The 20,338-nt window shown below is 35.9% G+C and overlaps 1 protein-coding gene across 1 annotated transcript in view; it reads right to left on the bottom strand.

The window, feature by feature from the left end:
• plg (plasminogen) overlaps nt 1-20,338 on the bottom strand; it is a 283,880-nt gene that overhangs the window by 62,335 nt on the left and 201,207 nt on the right. The window lies entirely within an intron of this gene.

Raw genomic sequence — 20,338 nt, 5'->3', positions numbered from 1 at the left:
CACTAATCTCCGTTATATTCACACCGATAATCATCCCGTTATATTCGCACTGATAATCATCCCGTTATATTCACACCGATAATCATCCCGTTATATTCACACCGAAAATCATCCCGTTATATTCACACCGATAATCATCCCGTTATATTCACACCGATAATCATCCCCGTTATATTCAAACCGATAATCATCCGTTATATTCACACTGATAATCATCCGTTATATTCACACTGATAATCATCCGTTATATTCACACCGATAATCGTCCCGTTATATTCACACCGATAATCATCCATTATATTCACACCGATAGTCATCCCGTTATATTCACACCGATAATCATAACGCTATATTCACACCGATAATCATACCGTTATATTCACACCGATAATCATCCCCGTTATATTCACACCGATAATCATCCCGTTATATTCACACTGATAATCATCCCCGTTTTTTTCACACTGATAATCATCCCGTTATATTCACACTGATAATCATCCCGTTATATTCACATCGATAATCATCCGTTATATTCACACCGATAATCATCCCGTTATATTCACACCGATAATCATCCCGTTATATTCACACATATAATCATCGCGTTATATTCACACCGATAATAATCCCGTTATATTCACACCGATAATCATCCCGTTATATTCACACCGATAATCATCCCGTTATATTCACAACGATAATCATCCCTGTTATATTCACACTGATAATCATCCCATTATATTCACACCGATAATCGTCCCGTTATATTCACACCGATAATCGTCCCGTTATATTCACACCGATAATCATCCCGTTATTTTCCCACTTATCATCATCCGTTATATTCACACTGATAATCATCCCAGTTATATTCACACCGATAATCATTCCCGTTATATTCACACAGATAATCATCCCGTTATATTCACACCGATAATCATCCCGTTATTTTCCCACTGATCATCCGTTATATTCACACTGATAATCATCACATTATATTCACGCCGATAATCATCGCGTTATATTCACACCGATAATCATCCCCGTTATATTCGCACTGATAATCATCCCGTTATATTCACACTAATCTCCGTTATATTCACACCGATAATCATCCCGTTATATTCGCACTGATAATCATCCCGTTATATTCACACCGATAATCATCCCGTTATATTCACACCGAAAATCATCCCGTTATATTCACACCGATAATCATCCCGTTATATTCACACCGATAATCATCCCCGTTATATTCAAACCGATAATCATCCGTTATATTCACACTGATAATCATCCGTTATATTCACACTGATAATCATCCGTTATATTCACACCGATAATCGTCCCGTTATATTCACACCGATAATTATCCGTTTATATTCACACCGATAATCATCCCCGTTATATTCACACTGAAAATCATCCATTATATTCACACTGAAAATCATCCATTATATTCACACTGATAATCATCCCGTTATATTCACACCGATAATCATCCCTGTTATATTCACACTGAAAATCATCCCGTTATATTCACACCGATAATCATCCCGTTATATTCACACCGATAATCATCCCCGTTATATTCACACCGATAATCATCCCCGTTATATTCACACCGATAATCATCCCGTTATATTCACACCGATAATCATCCCCATTATATTCACACTGATAATCATCCCGTTATTTTCACACTAATCTCCGTTATATTCACACCGATAATCATCCCGTTATATTCGCACTGATAATCATTCCGTTATATTCACACCGATAATCATCCGTTATATTCATACTGATAATCATCCCGTTATATTCACACCGAAAATCATCCCGTTATATTCACACCGATAATCATCCCGTTATAATCACACCGATAATCATCCCCATTAGATTCACACTGAAAATCATCCCGTTATATTCACACTGAAAATCATCCATTATATTCACACATATAATCATCCCGTTATATTCACACTAATAATCATCCTGTTATATTCACACCGATAATCATCCTGTTATATTCACACCGATAATCATCCCGTTATATTCACACAGATAATCATCCCGTTATATTCACACCGATAATCATCCCGCTATTTTCCCACTGATCATCCGTTATATTCACACTGATAATCATCACATTATATTCACGCCGATAATCATCGCATTATATTCACATAGATAATCATCGCGTTATATTCACACCGATAATCATCCCGTTATATTCACACCAATAATCATCCCCATTATATTCACACTGATAATCATCCCGTTATATTCACACCGATAATCATCCCCGTTATATTCACACCGATAATCATCCCCGTTATATTCGCACTGATAATCATCCCGTTATATTCACACTAATCTCCGTTATATTCACACCGATAATCATCCCGTTATATTCGCACTGATAATCATCCCGTTATATTCACACCGATAATCATCCCCGTTACATTCACACCAATAATCATCCCGTTATTTTCCGACATATCATCATCCGGTTATATTCACACTGATAATCATCCCGTTATATTCACACCGAAAATCATCCCGTTATATTCACACCGATAATCATCCCGTTATATTCACAACGATAATCATCCCCGTTATATTCACACCGATAATCATCCGTTATATTCACACTGATAATCATCCGTTATATTCACACTGATAATCATCCCGTTATATTCACACCGATAATCAACCCATTATTTTCCCACTTATCATCATCCGTTATATTCACACTGATAATCATCCCCGTTATATTCACACCGATAATCACCCCGTTATATTCACACAGATAATCATCCCGTTATATTCACACCGATAATCATCCCGTTATTTTCCCAATTATCATCATCCGTTATATTCACACTGAAAATAATCCATTCTATTCACACTGAAAATCATCCATTACATTCACACTTATAATCATCCCGTTATATTCACACCAATAATCATCCCCGTTATATTCACACTGAAAATCATCCCGTTATATTCACACCGATAATCATCCATTATATTCACACCGATAGTCATCCCGTTATATTCACACCGATAATCATCCCCGTTATATTCACACTGAAAATCATCCCGTTATATTCACACCGATAATCATCCATTATATTCACACCGATAGTCATCCCGTTATATTCACACCGATAATCATAACGCTATATTCACACCGATAATCATACCGTTATATTCACACCAATAATCATCCCCGTTATATTCACACCGATAATCATCCCGTTATATTCACAACGATAATCATCCCGTTATATTCACACTGATAATCATCCCGCTTTATTCACACCGATAATCATCCGTTATATTCACACCGATAATCATCCCGTTATATTCACACCGATAATCGTCCCGTTATATTGACACCGATAATCATCCCGTTATTTTCCCACTTATCATCATCCGTTATATTCACACTGATAATCATCCCAGTTATATTCACACCGATAATCATTCCCGTTATATTCACACAGATAATCATCCCGTTATATTCACACCGATAATCATCCCATTATTTTCCCACTGATCATCCGTTATATTCACACTGATAATCATCACATTATATTCACGCCGATAATCATCGCGTTATATTCACACAGATAATCATCGCGTTATATTCACACCGATAATCATCCCGTTATATTCACACCAATAATCATCCCCATTATATTCACACTGATAATCATCCTGTTATATTCACACCGATAATCATCCCCGTTATATTCACACCGATAATCATCCCCGTTATATTCGCACTGATAATCATCCCGTTATATTCACACTAATCTCCGTTATATTCACACCGATAATCATCCCGTTATATTCGCACTGATAATCATCCCGTTATATTCACACCGATAATCATCCCCGTTACATTCACACCAATAATCATCCCGTTATTTTCCGACATATCATCATCCGGTTATATTCACACTGATAATCATCCCGTTATATTCACACTGATAATCATCCCGTTATATTCACACCGATAATCATCCCGTTATATTCACAACGATAATCATCCCCGTTATATTCACACTGATAATCATCCGTTATATTCACACTGATAATCATCCGTTATATTCACACTGATAATCATCCGTTATATTCACACCGATAATCGTCCCGTTATATTCACACCGATAATTATCCATTTATATTCACACCGATAATCATCCCCGTTATATTCACACCGATAATCATCCCCGTTATATTCACACCGATAATCATCCCCGTTATATTCACACCGATAATCATCCCAGTTATATTCACACCGATAATCATCCCCATTATATTCACACTGATAATCATCCCGTTATATTCACACTGATAATCATCCCCGTTATATTCACACCGATAATCATCCCGTTATATTCACAACGATAATCATCCCCGTTATATTCACACTGATAATCATCCGTTATATTCACACTGAAAATCATCCATTATATTCACACTGAAAATCATCCATTATATTCACACTGATAATCATCCCGTTATATTCACACTGATAATCATCCCGTTATATTCACACTGAAATTCATCCCTGTTATATTCACACTGAAAATCATCCCGTTATATTCACACCGATAATCATCCCGTTATATTCACACCGATAATCATCCCCGTTATATTCACACCGATAATCATCCCCGTTATATTCACACCGATAATCATCCCAGTTATATTCACACCGATAATCATCCCCATTATATTCACACTGATAATCATCCCGTTATATTCACACTGATAATCATCCCGTTATTTTCACACTAATCTCCGTTATATTCACACCGATAATCATCCCGTTATATTCGCACTGATAATCATTCCGTTATATTCACACCGATAATCATCCGTTATATTCATACTGATAATCATCCCGTTATATTCACACCGAAAATCATCCCGTTATATTCACACCGATAATCATCCCGTTATAATCACACCGATAATCATCCCCATTAGATTCACACTGAAAATCATCCCGTTATATTCACACTGAAAATCATCCATTGTATTCACACTGAAAATCATCCATTATATTCACACCGATAATTATCCCGTTATATTCACACCGATAATCATCCCGTTATATTCACACCGATAATCATCCCGTTATATTCACACCGATAATCATCCCGTTATATTCACACCGATAATCATCCCGTTATATTCACACCGATAATCATCCCGTTATATTCACACCGATAATCATCCCGTTACATTCACACCGATAATCATCCCGTTATATTCACACTGATAATCATCCCGTTATATTCACACCGATAATCATCCCTGTTATATTCACACTTATAATCAACCCATTATATTCACACCGATAATCGTCCCGTTATATTCACACTGATAATAATCCCGTTATATTCACACCGATAATCGTCCCGGTATATTCACACCGATAATCATCCCGTTATTTTCCCACTTATCATCATCCGTTATATTCACACTGATAATCATCCCGTTATATTCACACTGAAAATCATCCATTATATTCACACCGATAATCATCCCGTTATATTCACACCGATAATCATCCCCGTTACATTCACACCGATAATAATCCCGTTATATTCACACCGATAATCATCCCGTTATATTCACACCGATAATCATCCCGTTATTTTCCCACTAAAAATCATCCCTTATATTCACACTTATAACCAACCCGTTATATTCACACCGATAATCATCCCGTTATATTCACACCGATAATCATCCCGTTATTTTCCCACTTATCATCATCCGTTATATTCACACTGATAATCATCCCGTTATATTCACACTGATAATCATCCCGTTATATTCACACTGAAAATCATCCCCGTTATATTCCCACTTATCATCATCCCGTTATATTCACACTGATAATCATCCCGTTTTATTCATACCGAAAATCATCCCGTTATATTCACACCGATAATCATCCCGTTACATTCACACCGATAATCATCCCGTTATATTCACACTGATAATCATCCCGTTATATTCACACCGATAATCATCCGTTATATTCAAACTGATAATCATCCGTTATATTCACACCGATAATCATCCGTTATATTCACACCGATAATTATCCGTTTATATTCACACCGATAATCATCCCCGTTATATTCACACTGAAAATCATCCATTATATTCACACTGAAAATCATCCATTTATTCACAATGATAATCATCCCGTTATATTCACACTGAAAATCATCCCTGTTATATTCACACTGAAAATCATCCCGTTATATTCACACTGATAATCATCCCGTTATATTCACACTGAAAATCATCCATTATATTCACACTGAAAATCATCCCGTTATATTCACACTGATAATCATCCCGTTATTTTAACACTAATCTCCGTTATATTCACACCGATAATCATCCATTATATTCACACTGAAAATCATCCCGTTATATTCACACCGATAATCATCCCTGTTATAGTCACACTGATAATCATCCCTGTTATATTCACACTGAAAATCATCCATTATATTCACACTTATAATCAACCCGTTATATTCACACCGATAATCATCCCGTTATATTCACACCGATAATCATCCCGTTATTTTCCCACTTATTATCATCCGTTATATTCACACCGATAATAATCCCGTTATATTCACACCGATAATCATCCCGTTACATTCACACCGATAATCATCCCGTTATATTCACACTGATAATCATCCCGTTATATTCACACTTATAATCATCCCATTATATTCACACCGATAATCGTCCCGTTATATTCACACCGATAATCGTCCCGGTATATTCACACCGATAATCATCCCGTTATTTTCCCACTTATCATCATCCGTTTTATTCACACTGATAATCATCCCCGTTATATTCACACCGATAATCATCCCCGTTATATTCACACAGATAATCATCCCGTTATATTCACACCGATAATCATCCCGTTATTTTCCCTCTTATCATCATCCGTTATATTCACACTGAAAATTATCCCCGTTATATTCACACCGATAATCATCCCCGTTATATTCACACCGATAATCATCCCGTTATTTTCCCAATTATCATCATCCGTTATATTCACACTGAAAATAATCCATTATATTCACACTGAAAATCATCCATTATATTCACACTTATAATCATCCCGTTATATTCACACCAATAATCATCCCCGTTATATTCACACTGAAAATCATCCCGGTTATATTCACATTGAAAATCATCCCCGTTATATTCACACTGATAATCATCCCGTTATATTCACACTGATAATCATCCCGTTATATTCAAACCGATAATCATCCCGTTATATTCACACCGATAATCATCCATTATATTCACACCGATAGTCATCCCGTTATATACACACCGATAATCATCCCCGTTATATTCACACCGATAATCATCCCGTTATATTCACACCGATAATCATCCCGTTATATTCACACATATAATCATCCCGTTATATTCACACTGATAATCATCCCGTTATTTTCACACCAATCTCCGTTATATTCACACCGATAATCATCCCGTTATATTCGCACTGATAATCATTCCGTTATATTCACACCGATAATCATCCGTTATATTCATACTGATAATCATCCCGTTATATTCACACCGATAATCATCCCCGTTACATTCACACCAATAATCATCCCGTTATTTTCCGACATATCATCATCCGGTTATATTCACACTGATAATCATCCCGTTTTAGTCACACCGAAAATCATCCCGTTATATTCACACCGATAATCATCCCGTTATATTCACACCGATAATCATCCCTGTTATATTCACACCGATAATCATCCGTTATATTCAAACTGATAATCATCCGTTATATTCACACCGATAATCATCCGTTATATTCACACCGATAATTATCCGTTTATATTCACACCGATAATCATCCCCGTTATATTCACACTGAAAATCATCCATTATATTCACACTGAAAATCATCCATTATATTCACAATGATAATCATCCCGTTATATTCACACTGAAAATTATCCCTGTTATATTCACACTGAAAATCATCCCGTTATATTCACACTGATAATCATCCCGTTATATTCACACTGAAAATCATCCATTATATTCACACTGAAAATCATCCCGTTATATTCACACTGATAATCATCCCGTTATTTTAACACTAATCTCCGTTATATTCACACCGATAATCATCCCGTTATATTCACACTGATAATCATCCCATTATATTCACACCGATAATCATCCCGTTATATTCACACCGATAATCATCCCGTTATATTCACACCGATAATCATCCCTGTTATAGTCACACTGATAATCATCCCTGTTATATTCACACTGAAAATCATCCATTATATTCACACTTATAATCAACCCGTTATAGTCACACCGATAATCATCCCGTTATATTCACACCGATAATCATCCCTGTTATATTCACACTGAAAATCATCCATTATATTCACACTTATAATCAACCCGTTATATTCACACCGATAATCATCCCGTTATATTCACACCGATAATCATCCCGTTATTTTCCCACTTATCATCATCCGTTATATTCACACCGATAATAATCCCGTTATATTCACACCGATAATCATCCCGTTACATTCACACCGATAATCATCCCTGTTATAGTCACACTGATAATCATCCCTGTTATATTCACACTGAAAATCATCCATTATATTCACACTTATAATCAACCCGTTATAGTCACACCGATAATCATCCCGTTACATTCACACCGATAATCGTCCCGTTATATTCACACCGATAATCGTCCCGGTATATTCACACCGATAATCATCCCGTTATTTTCCCACTTATCATCATCCGTTTTATTCACACTGATAATCATCCCCGTTATATTCACACCGATAATCATCCCCGTTATATTCACACAGATAATCATCCCGTTATATTCACACCGATAATCATCCCCGTTATATTCACACAGATAATCATCCCGTTATATTCACACCGATAATCATCCCGTTATTTTCCCTCTTATCATCATCCGTTATATTCACACTGAAAATTATCCCCGTTATATTCACACCGATAATCATCCCCGTTATATTCACACCGATAATCATCCCGTTATTTTCCCAATTATCATCATCCGTTATATTCACACTGAAAATAATCCATTATATTCACACTGAAAATCATCCATTATATTCACACTTATAATCATCCCGTTATATTCACACCAATAATCATCCCCGTTATATTCACACTGAAAATCATCCCGGTTATATTCACATTGAAAATCATCCCCGTTATATTCACACTGATAATCATCCCGTTATATTCACACTGATAATCATCCCGTTATATTCAAACCGATAATCATCCCGTTATATTCACACCGATAATCATCCATTATATTCACACCGATAGTCATCCCGTTATATACACACCGATAATCATCCCCGTTATATTCACACCGATAATCATCCCGTTATATTCACACCGATAATCATCCCGTTATATTCACACATATAATCATCCCGTTATATTCACACTGATAATCATCCCGTTATTTTCACACCAATCTCCGTTATATTCACACCGATAATCATCCCGTTATATTCGCACTGATAATCATTCCGTTATATTCACACCGATAATCATCCGTTATATTCATACTGATAATCATCCCGTTATATTCACACCGATAATCATCCCCGTTACATTCACACCAATAATCATCCCGTTATTTTCCGACATATCATCATCCGGTTATATTCACACTGATAATCATCCCGTTATAGTCACACCGAAAATCATCCCGTTATATTCACACCGATAATCATCCCGTTATATTCACACCGATAATCATCCCTGTTATATTCACACCGATAATCATCCGTTATATTCAAACTGATAATCATCCGTTATATTCACACCGATAATCATCCGTTATATTCACACCGATAATTATCCGTTTATATTCACACCGATAATTATCCGTTTATATTCACACCGATAATCATCCCCGTTATATTCACACTGAAAATCATCCATTATATTCACACTGAAAATCATCCATTATATTCACAATGATAATCATCCCGTTATATTCACACTGAAAATCATCCCTGTTATATTCACACTGAAAATCATCCCGTTATATTCACACTGATAATCATCCCGTTATATTCACACTGAAAATCATCCATTATATTCACACTGAAAATCATCCCGTTATATTCACACTGATAATCATCCCGTTATTTTAACACTAATCTCCGTTATATTCACACCGATAATCATCCCGTTATATTCACACTGATAATCATCCCATTATATTCACACCGATAATCATCCCGTTATATTCACACCGATAATCATCCCGTTATATTCACACTGATAATCATCCCTGTTATATTCACACTGAAAATCATCCATTATATTCACACTTATAATCAACCCGTTATAGTCACACCGATAATCATCCCGTTATATTCACACCGATAATCATCCCTGTTATATTCACACTGAAAATCATCCATTATATTCACACTTATAATCAACCCGTTATATTCACACCGATAATCATCCCGTTATATTCACACCGATAATCATCCCGTTATTTTCCCACTTATCATCATCCGTTATATTCACACCGATAATAATCCCGTTATATTCACACCGATAATCATCCCGTTATTTTCCCACTAAAAATCATCCATTATATTCACACCGATAATCATCCCGTTATATTCACACCGATAATCATCCCGTTATATTCACACCGATAATCATCCCTGTTATATTCACACTGATAATCATCCCTTATATTCACACTTATAATCAACCCGTTATATTCACACCGATAATCATCCCGTTATATTCACACCGATAATCATCCCGTTATTTTCCCACTTATCATCATCCGTTATATTCACACCGATAATAATCCCGTTATATTCACACTGATAATAATCCCGTTATTTTCCCACTTATCATCATCCCGTTATATTCACACCGATAATCATCCCGTTATATTCACACCGATAATCATCCCGTTATATTCACACCGATAATCATCCCGTTACATTCACACCGATAATCATCCCGTTATATTCACACTGATAATCATCCCGTTATATTCACACCGATAATCATCCCTGTTATATTCACACTTATAATCAACCCATTATATTCACACCGATAATCGTCCCGTTATATTCACACTGATAATAATCCCGTTATATTCACACCGATAATCGTCCCGGTATATTCACACCGATAATCATCCCGTTATTTTCCCACTTATCATCATCCGTTATATTCACACTGATAATCATCCCGTTATATTCACACTGAAAATCATCCATTATATTCACACCGATAATCATCCCGTTATATTCACACCGATAATCATCCCCGTTACATTCACACCGATAATAATCCCGTTATATTCACACCGATAATCATCCCGTTATATTCACACCGATAATCATCCCGTTATTTTCCCACTTATCATCATCCGTTATATTCACACTGATAATCATCCCGTTATATTCACACTGATTATCATCCCGTTATATTCACACTGAAAATGATCCCCGTTATATTCACACCGAAAATCATCCTGTTATATTCACACCGATAATAATCCCGTTATATTCACACTGATAATCCCGTTATTTTCCCACTTATCATCATCCCGTTATATTCACACTGTTAATCATCCCGTTTTATTCATACCGAAAATCATCCCGTTATATTCACACCGATAATCATCCCGTTACATTCACACCGATAATCATCCCGTTATATTCACACCGATAATCATCCCGTTATATTCACACCGATAATCATCCCTGTTATATTCACACTGATAATCATCCCTTATATTCACACCGATAATCATCCCGTTATATTCACGCCGATAATCATCCCCGTTACATTCACACCGATAATAATCCCGTTATATTCACACCGATAATCATCCCGTTATATTCACACCGATAATCATCCCGTTATTTTCCCACTAAAAATCATCCATTATATTCACACTTATAACCAACCCGTTATATTCACACCGATAATCATCCCGTTATATTCACACCGATAATCATCCCGTTATTTTCCCACTTATCATCATCCGTTATATTCACACTGATAATCATCCCGTTATATTCACACCGAAAATCATCCTGTTATATTCACACCGATAATAATCCCGTTATATTCACACTGATAATAATCCCGTTATTTTCCCACTTATCATCATCCCGTTATATTCACACCGATAATCATCCCGTTATATTCACACCGATAATCATCCCGTTACATTCACACCGATAATCATCCCGTTATATTCACACTGATAATCATCCCGTTATATTCACACCGATAATCATCCCTGTTATATTCACACTGATAATCATCCCTTATATTCACACCGATAATCATCCCGTTATATTCACGCCGATAATCATCCCCGTTACATTCACACCGATAATAATCCCGTTATATTCACACCGATAAACATCCCGTTATATTCACACCGATAATCATCCCGTTATTTTCCCACTAAAAATCATCCATTATATTCACACTTATAACCAACCCGTTATATTCACACCGATAATCATCCCGTTATATTCACACCGATAATCATCCCGTTATTTTCCCACTTATCATCATCCGTTATATTCACACTGATAATCATCCCGTTATATTCACACCGAAAATCATCCTGTTATATTCACACCGATAATAATCCCGTTATATTCACACTGATAATAATCCCGTTATTTTCCCACTTATCATCATCCCGTTATATTCACACCGATAATCATCCCGTTATATTCACACCGATAATCATCCCGTTACATTCACACCGATAATCATCCCGTTATATTCACACTGATAATCATCCCGTTATATTCACACCGATAATCATCCCTGTTATATTCACACTTATAATCAACCCATTATATTCACACCGATAATCGTCCCGTTATATTCACACTGATAATAATCCCGTTATATTCACACCGATAATCGTCCCGGTATATTCACACCGATAATCATCCCGTTATTTTCCCACTTATCATCATCCGTTATATTCACACTGATAATCATCCCGTTATATTCACACTGAAAATCATCCATTATATTCACACCGATAATCATCCCGTTATATTCACACCGATAATCATCCCCGTTACATTCACACCGATAATAATCCCGTTATATTCACACCGATAATCATCCCGTTATATTCACACCGATAATCATCCCGTTATTTTCCCACTAAAAATCATCCCTTATATTCACACTTATAACCAACCAGTTATATTCACACCGATAATCATCCCGTTATATTCACACCGATAATCATCCCGTTATATTCACACTGATAATCATCCCGTTATATTCACACTGAAAATCATCCCCGTTATATTCACACCGAAAATCATCCTGTTATATTCACACCGATAATAATCCCGTTATATTCACACTGATAATAATCCCGTTATTTTCCCACTTATCATCATCCCGTTATATTCACACTGATAATCATCCCGTTTTATTCATACCGAAAATCATCCCGTTATATTCACACCGATAATCATCCCGTTACATTCACACCGATAATCATCCCGTTATATTCACACTGATAATCATCCCGTTATATTCACACTTATAATCATCCCATTATATTCACACCGATAATCGTCCCGTTATATTCACACCGATAATCGTCCCGGTATATTCACACCGATAATCATCCCGTTATTTTCCCACTTATCATCATCCGTTTTATTCACACTGATAATCATCCCCGTTATATTCACACCGATAATCATCCCCGTTATATTCACACAGATAATCATCCCGTTATATTCACACCGATAATCATCCCGTTATTTTCCCTCTTATCATCATCCGTTATATTCACACTGAAAATTATCCCCGTTATATTCACACCGATAATCATCCCCGTTATATTCACACCGATAATCATCCCGTTATTTTCCCAATTATCATCATCCGTTATATTCACACTGAAAATCATCCATTATATTCACACTTATAATCATCCCGTTATATTCACACCAATAATCATCCCCGTTATATTCACACTGAAAATCATCCCGGTTATATTCACATTGAAAATCATCCCCGTTATATTCACACTGATAATCATCCCGTTATATTCACACTGATAATCATCCCGTTATATTCAAACCGATAATCATCCCGTTATATTCACACCGATAATCATCCATTATATTCACACCGATCGTCATCCCGTTATATACACACCGATAATCATCCCCGTTATATTCACACCGATAATCATCCCGTTATATTCACACATATAATCATCCCGTTATATTCACACTGATAATCATCCCGTTATTTTCACACCAATCTCCGTTATATTCACACCGATAATCATCCCGTTATATTCGCACTGATAATCATTCCGTTATATTCACACCGATAATCATCCGTTATATTCATACTGATAATCATCCCGTTATATTCACACCGATAATCATCCCCGTTACATTCACACCAATAATCATCCCGTTATTTTCCGACATATCATCATCCGGTTATATTCACACTGATAATCATCCCGTTATAGTCACACCGAAAATCATCCCGTTATATTCACACCGATAATCATCCCGTTATATTCACACCGATAATCATCCCTGTTATATTCACACCGATAATCATCCGTTATATTCAAACTGATAATCATCCGTTATATTCACACCGATAATCATCCGTTATATTCACACCGATAATTATCCGTTTATATTCACACCGATAATTATCCGTTTATATTCACACCGATAATCATCCCCGTTATATTCACAATGAAAATCATCCATTATATTCACACTGAAAATCATCCATTATATTCACAATGATAATCATCCCGTTATATTCACACTGAAAATCATCCCTGTTATATTCACACTGAAAATCATCCCGTTATATTCACACTGATAATCATCCCGTTATTTTAACACTAATCTCCGTTATATTCACACCGATAATCATCCCGTTATATTCACACTGATAATCATCCCATTATATTCACACCGATAATCATCCCGTTATATTCACACCGATAATCATCCCTGTTATATTCACACCGATAATCATCCCTGTTATATTCACACTGAAAATCATCCATTATATTCACACTTATAATCAACCCGTTATATTCACACCGATAATCATCCGTTTATATTCACACCGATAATTATCCGTTTATATTCACACCGATAATCATCCCCGTTATATTCACAATGAAAATCATCCATTATATTCACACTGAAAATCATCCATTATATTCACAATGATAATCATCCCGTTATATTCACACTGAAAATCATCCCTGTTATATTCACACTGAAAATCATCCCGTTATATTCACACCGATAATCATCCCGTTATATTCACACTGAAAATCATCCCGTTATATTCACACTGAAAATCATCCATTATATTCACAATGATAATCATCCCGTTATATTCACACTGAAAATCATCCCTGTTATATTCACACTGAAAATCATCCCGTTATATTCACACTGATAATCATCCCGTTATTTTAACACTAATCTCCGTTATATTCACACCGATAATCATCCCGTTATATTCACACTGATAATCATCCCATTATATTCACACCGATAATCATCCCGTTATATTCACACCGATAATCATCCCTGTTATATTCACACTGAAAATCATCCATTATATTCACACTTATAATCAACCCGTTATATTCACACCGATAATCATCCCGTTATATTCACACCGATAATCATCCCGTTATTTTCCCACTTATCATCATCCGTTATATTCACACCGATAATAATCCCGTTATATTCACACCGATAATCATCCCGTTATTTTCCCACTAAAAATCATCCATTATATTCACACCGATAATCATCCCGTTATATTCACACCGATAATCATCCCGTTATATTCACACCGATAATCATCCCTGTTATATTCACACTGATAATCATCCCTTATATTCACACTTATAATCAACCCGTTATATTCACACCGATAATCATCCCGTTATATTCACACCGATAATCATCCCGTTATTTTCCCACTTATCATCATCCGTTATATTCACACCGATAATAATCCCGTTATATTCACACCGATAATCATCCCGTTATTTTCCCACTAAAAATCATCCATTATATTCACACCGATAATCATCCCGTTATATTCACACCGATAATAATCCAGTTATATTCACACCGATAATCATCCCGTTATATTCACACCGATAATCATCCCTGTTATATTCACACTGATAATCATCACTTATATTCACACCGATAATCATCCCGTTATATTCACGCCGATAATCATCCCCGTTACATTCACACCGATAATAATCCCGTTATATTCACACCGATAATCATCCCGTTATATTCACACCGATAATCATCCCGTTATTTTCCCACTAAAAATCATCCATTATATTCACACTTATAACCAACCCGTTATATTCACACCGATAATCATCCCGTTATATTCACACCGATAATCATCCCGTTATTTTCCCACTTATCATCATCCGTTATATTCACACTGATAATCATCCCGTTATATTCACACCGAAAATCATCCTGTTATATTCACACCGATAATAATCCCGTTATATTCACACTGATAATAATCCCGTTATTTTCCCACTTATCATCATCCCGTTATATTCACACCGATAATCGTCCCGTTATATTCACACCGATAATCATCCCGTTATATTCACACTGATAATCATCCCGTTATATTCACACCGATAATCATCCCTGTTATATTCACACTTATAATCAACCCATTATATTCACACCGATAATCGTCCCGTTATATTCACACTGATAATAATCCGGTTATATTCACACCGATAATCGTCCCGGTATATTCACACCGATAATCATCCCGTTATTTTCCCACTTATCATCATCCGTTATATTCACACTGATAGTCATCCCGTTATATTCACACTGAAAATCATCCATTATATTCACACCGATAATCATCCCGTTATATTCACACCGATAATCATCCCCGTTACATTCACACCGATAATAATCCCGTTATATTCACACCGATAATCATCCCGTTATATTCACACCGATAATCATCCCGTTATTTTCCCACTAAAAATCATCCCTTATATTCACACTTATAACCAACCCGTTATATTCACACCGATAATCATCCCGTTATATTCACACCGATAATCATCCCGTTATTTTCCCACTTATCATCATCCGTTATATTCACACTGATAATCATCCCGTTATATTCACACTGATAATCATCCCGTTATATTCACACTGAAAATCATCCCCGTTATATTCACACCGAAAATCATCCTGTTATATTCACACCGATAATAATCCCGTTATATTCACACTGATAATAATCCCGTTATTTTCCCACTTATCATCATCCCGTTATATTCACACTGATAATCATCCCGTTTTATTCATACCGAAAATCATCCCGTTATATTCACACCGATAATCATCCCGTTATATTCACACCGATAATCGTCCCGTTATATTCACACCGATAATCGTCCCGGTATATTCACACCGATAATCATCCCCGTTATATTCACACAGATAATCATCCCGTTATATTCACACCGATAATCATCCCGTTATTTTCCCTCTTATCATCATCCGTTATATTCACACTGAAAATTATCCCCGTTATATTCACACCGATAATCATCCCCGTTATATTCACACCGATAATCATCCCGTTATTTTCCCAATTATCATCATCCGTTATATTCACACTGAAAATAATCCATTATATTCACACTTATAATCATCCCGTTATATTCACACCAATAATCATCCCCGTTATATTCACACTGAAAATCATCCCGGTTATATTCACATTGAAAATCATCCCCGTTATATTCACACTGATAATCATCCATTATATTCACACCGATAGTCATCCCGTTATATACACACCGATAATCATCCATTATATTCACACTGATAATCATCCATTATATTCACACTGATAATCATCCCGTTATATTCACACTGATAATCATCCCGTTATATTCACACCGATAATCATCCCGTTATATTCACACCGAAAATTATCCCGTTATTTTCACTCTAATCATCCGTCATATTCACACTGATGATCATCCCGTTATATTCACACCGATAATCATCCCGTTATATTCACACCGAAAATTATCCCGTTATTTTCACTCTAATCATCCGTCATATTCACACTGATGATCATCCCGTTATATTCACACCGATAATCATCCCCGTTATATTCACATTGATAATCATCCCGTTATTTTCCCACATATCATCATCCCGTTATATTCACACTGATAATCATCCAGTTATATTCACACCGATAATCATCTTCGTTACATTCACACCTATAATCATCCCGTTATATTCACACCGATAATCATCCCGTTATATTCACACCGAAAATCATCCCGTTATATTCACACCGATAATCAGCCCGTTATATTCACACCGATAATCAGCCCGTTATATTCACACCGATAACCATCCCGTTATATTCACACTGAAAATCTTCCCTGTTATATTCACACTGAAAATTATCCCGTTATATTCACACCGATAATCATCCCATTATATTCACACTGATAATCATCCCGTTATATTAACACGGATAATCATCCCGTTATATTCACACCGATAATCATCCCGTTATATTCAAACCGATAATCATCCCGTTATATTCACACTGATAATCATCCCGCTATATTCACACTGATAATCATCCCGCTATATTCACACCGATAATCATCCCGTTATATTCACACCGATAATCATCCCGTTATATTCACACTGATAATCAACCCGTTATATGTACACGAATCATCCGTTATATTCACACTGATAATCAAAACTTTATATTCACACCGATAATCATCCCGTTATATTCACACCGAAAATTATCCCGTTATATTCACAGTAATCATCCGTTATATTCACACTGATAATCATCCCGTTATATTCACACTGATAACCGATAATTATCCCGTTATATTCACTCTAATCATCCGTTATATTCACACTGATAATCATCCCGTTATATTCACACTGATAATCAACCCGTTATATGTACACGAATCATCCGTTATATTCACACTGATAATCATCCCGTTATATTCACACCGATAATCATCCCCGTTATATTCACACCGATAATCATCCCGTTATTTTCCCACTTATCATCATCCGTGAAATTCACACTGATAATCATCCCGTTAGATTCACACTGAAAATCATCCATTATATTCACACAGATAGTCATCCCGTTATATGCACACCGATAATCATCCTGTTATTTTCCCACTAAAAATCATCCATTATATTCACACTTATAACCAACCCGTTATATTCACACCGATAATCATCCCGTTATATTCACACCGATAATCAACCCGTTATTTTCCCACTAAAAATCATCCATTATATTCACACTTATAACCAACCCGTTATATTCACACCGATAATCATCCCGTTATTTTCCCACTCATCTTCATCCGTTATATTCACACTGATAATCATCCCGTTATATTCACACCGATAATCATCCGTTATATTCACACCGATAATAATCCCGTTATATTTACACTTATCATCATCCCGTTATTTTCCCACTTATCATCATCCCGTTATATTCACACTGATAATCATCCCGTTATATTCACACCGAAAATGATCCCGTTATATTCACACCGATAATCATCCCGTTACATTCACACCGATAATCATCGCGTTATATTCACACCGATAATCATCCCGTTATATTCACACCGATAATCATCCCCATTATATTCACACTGATAATCATCCCGTTACATTCACACCGATAATCATCCCCGTTATATTCACACCGATAATCATCCCCGTTATATTCGCACTGATAATCATCCCGTTATATTCACACTAATCTCCGTTATATTCACACCGATAATCATCCCGTTATATTCGCACTGATAATCATCCCGTTATATTCACACCGGTAATCATCCCCGTTACATTCACACCAATAATCATCCCGTTATTTTCCGACGTATCATCATCCCGTTATATTCACACCGATAATCATCCCGTTATATTCACACCGATAATCATTCCGTTATATTCACGCCGATAATCATCCCCGTTATATTCACACAGATAATCATCCGTTATATTCACACTTATAATCA

This window comes from Pristiophorus japonicus, chromosome 9 (genome assembly GCF_044704955.1).
Source record: "Pristiophorus japonicus isolate sPriJap1 chromosome 9, sPriJap1.hap1, whole genome shotgun sequence".
Taxonomy (NCBI): Eukaryota; Metazoa; Chordata; class Chondrichthyes; family Pristiophoridae; genus Pristiophorus; species Pristiophorus japonicus.
The sequence above is the reverse complement of the archived record's forward strand: the minus strand, read 5'-3'. Positions and strand labels throughout refer to the sequence as shown.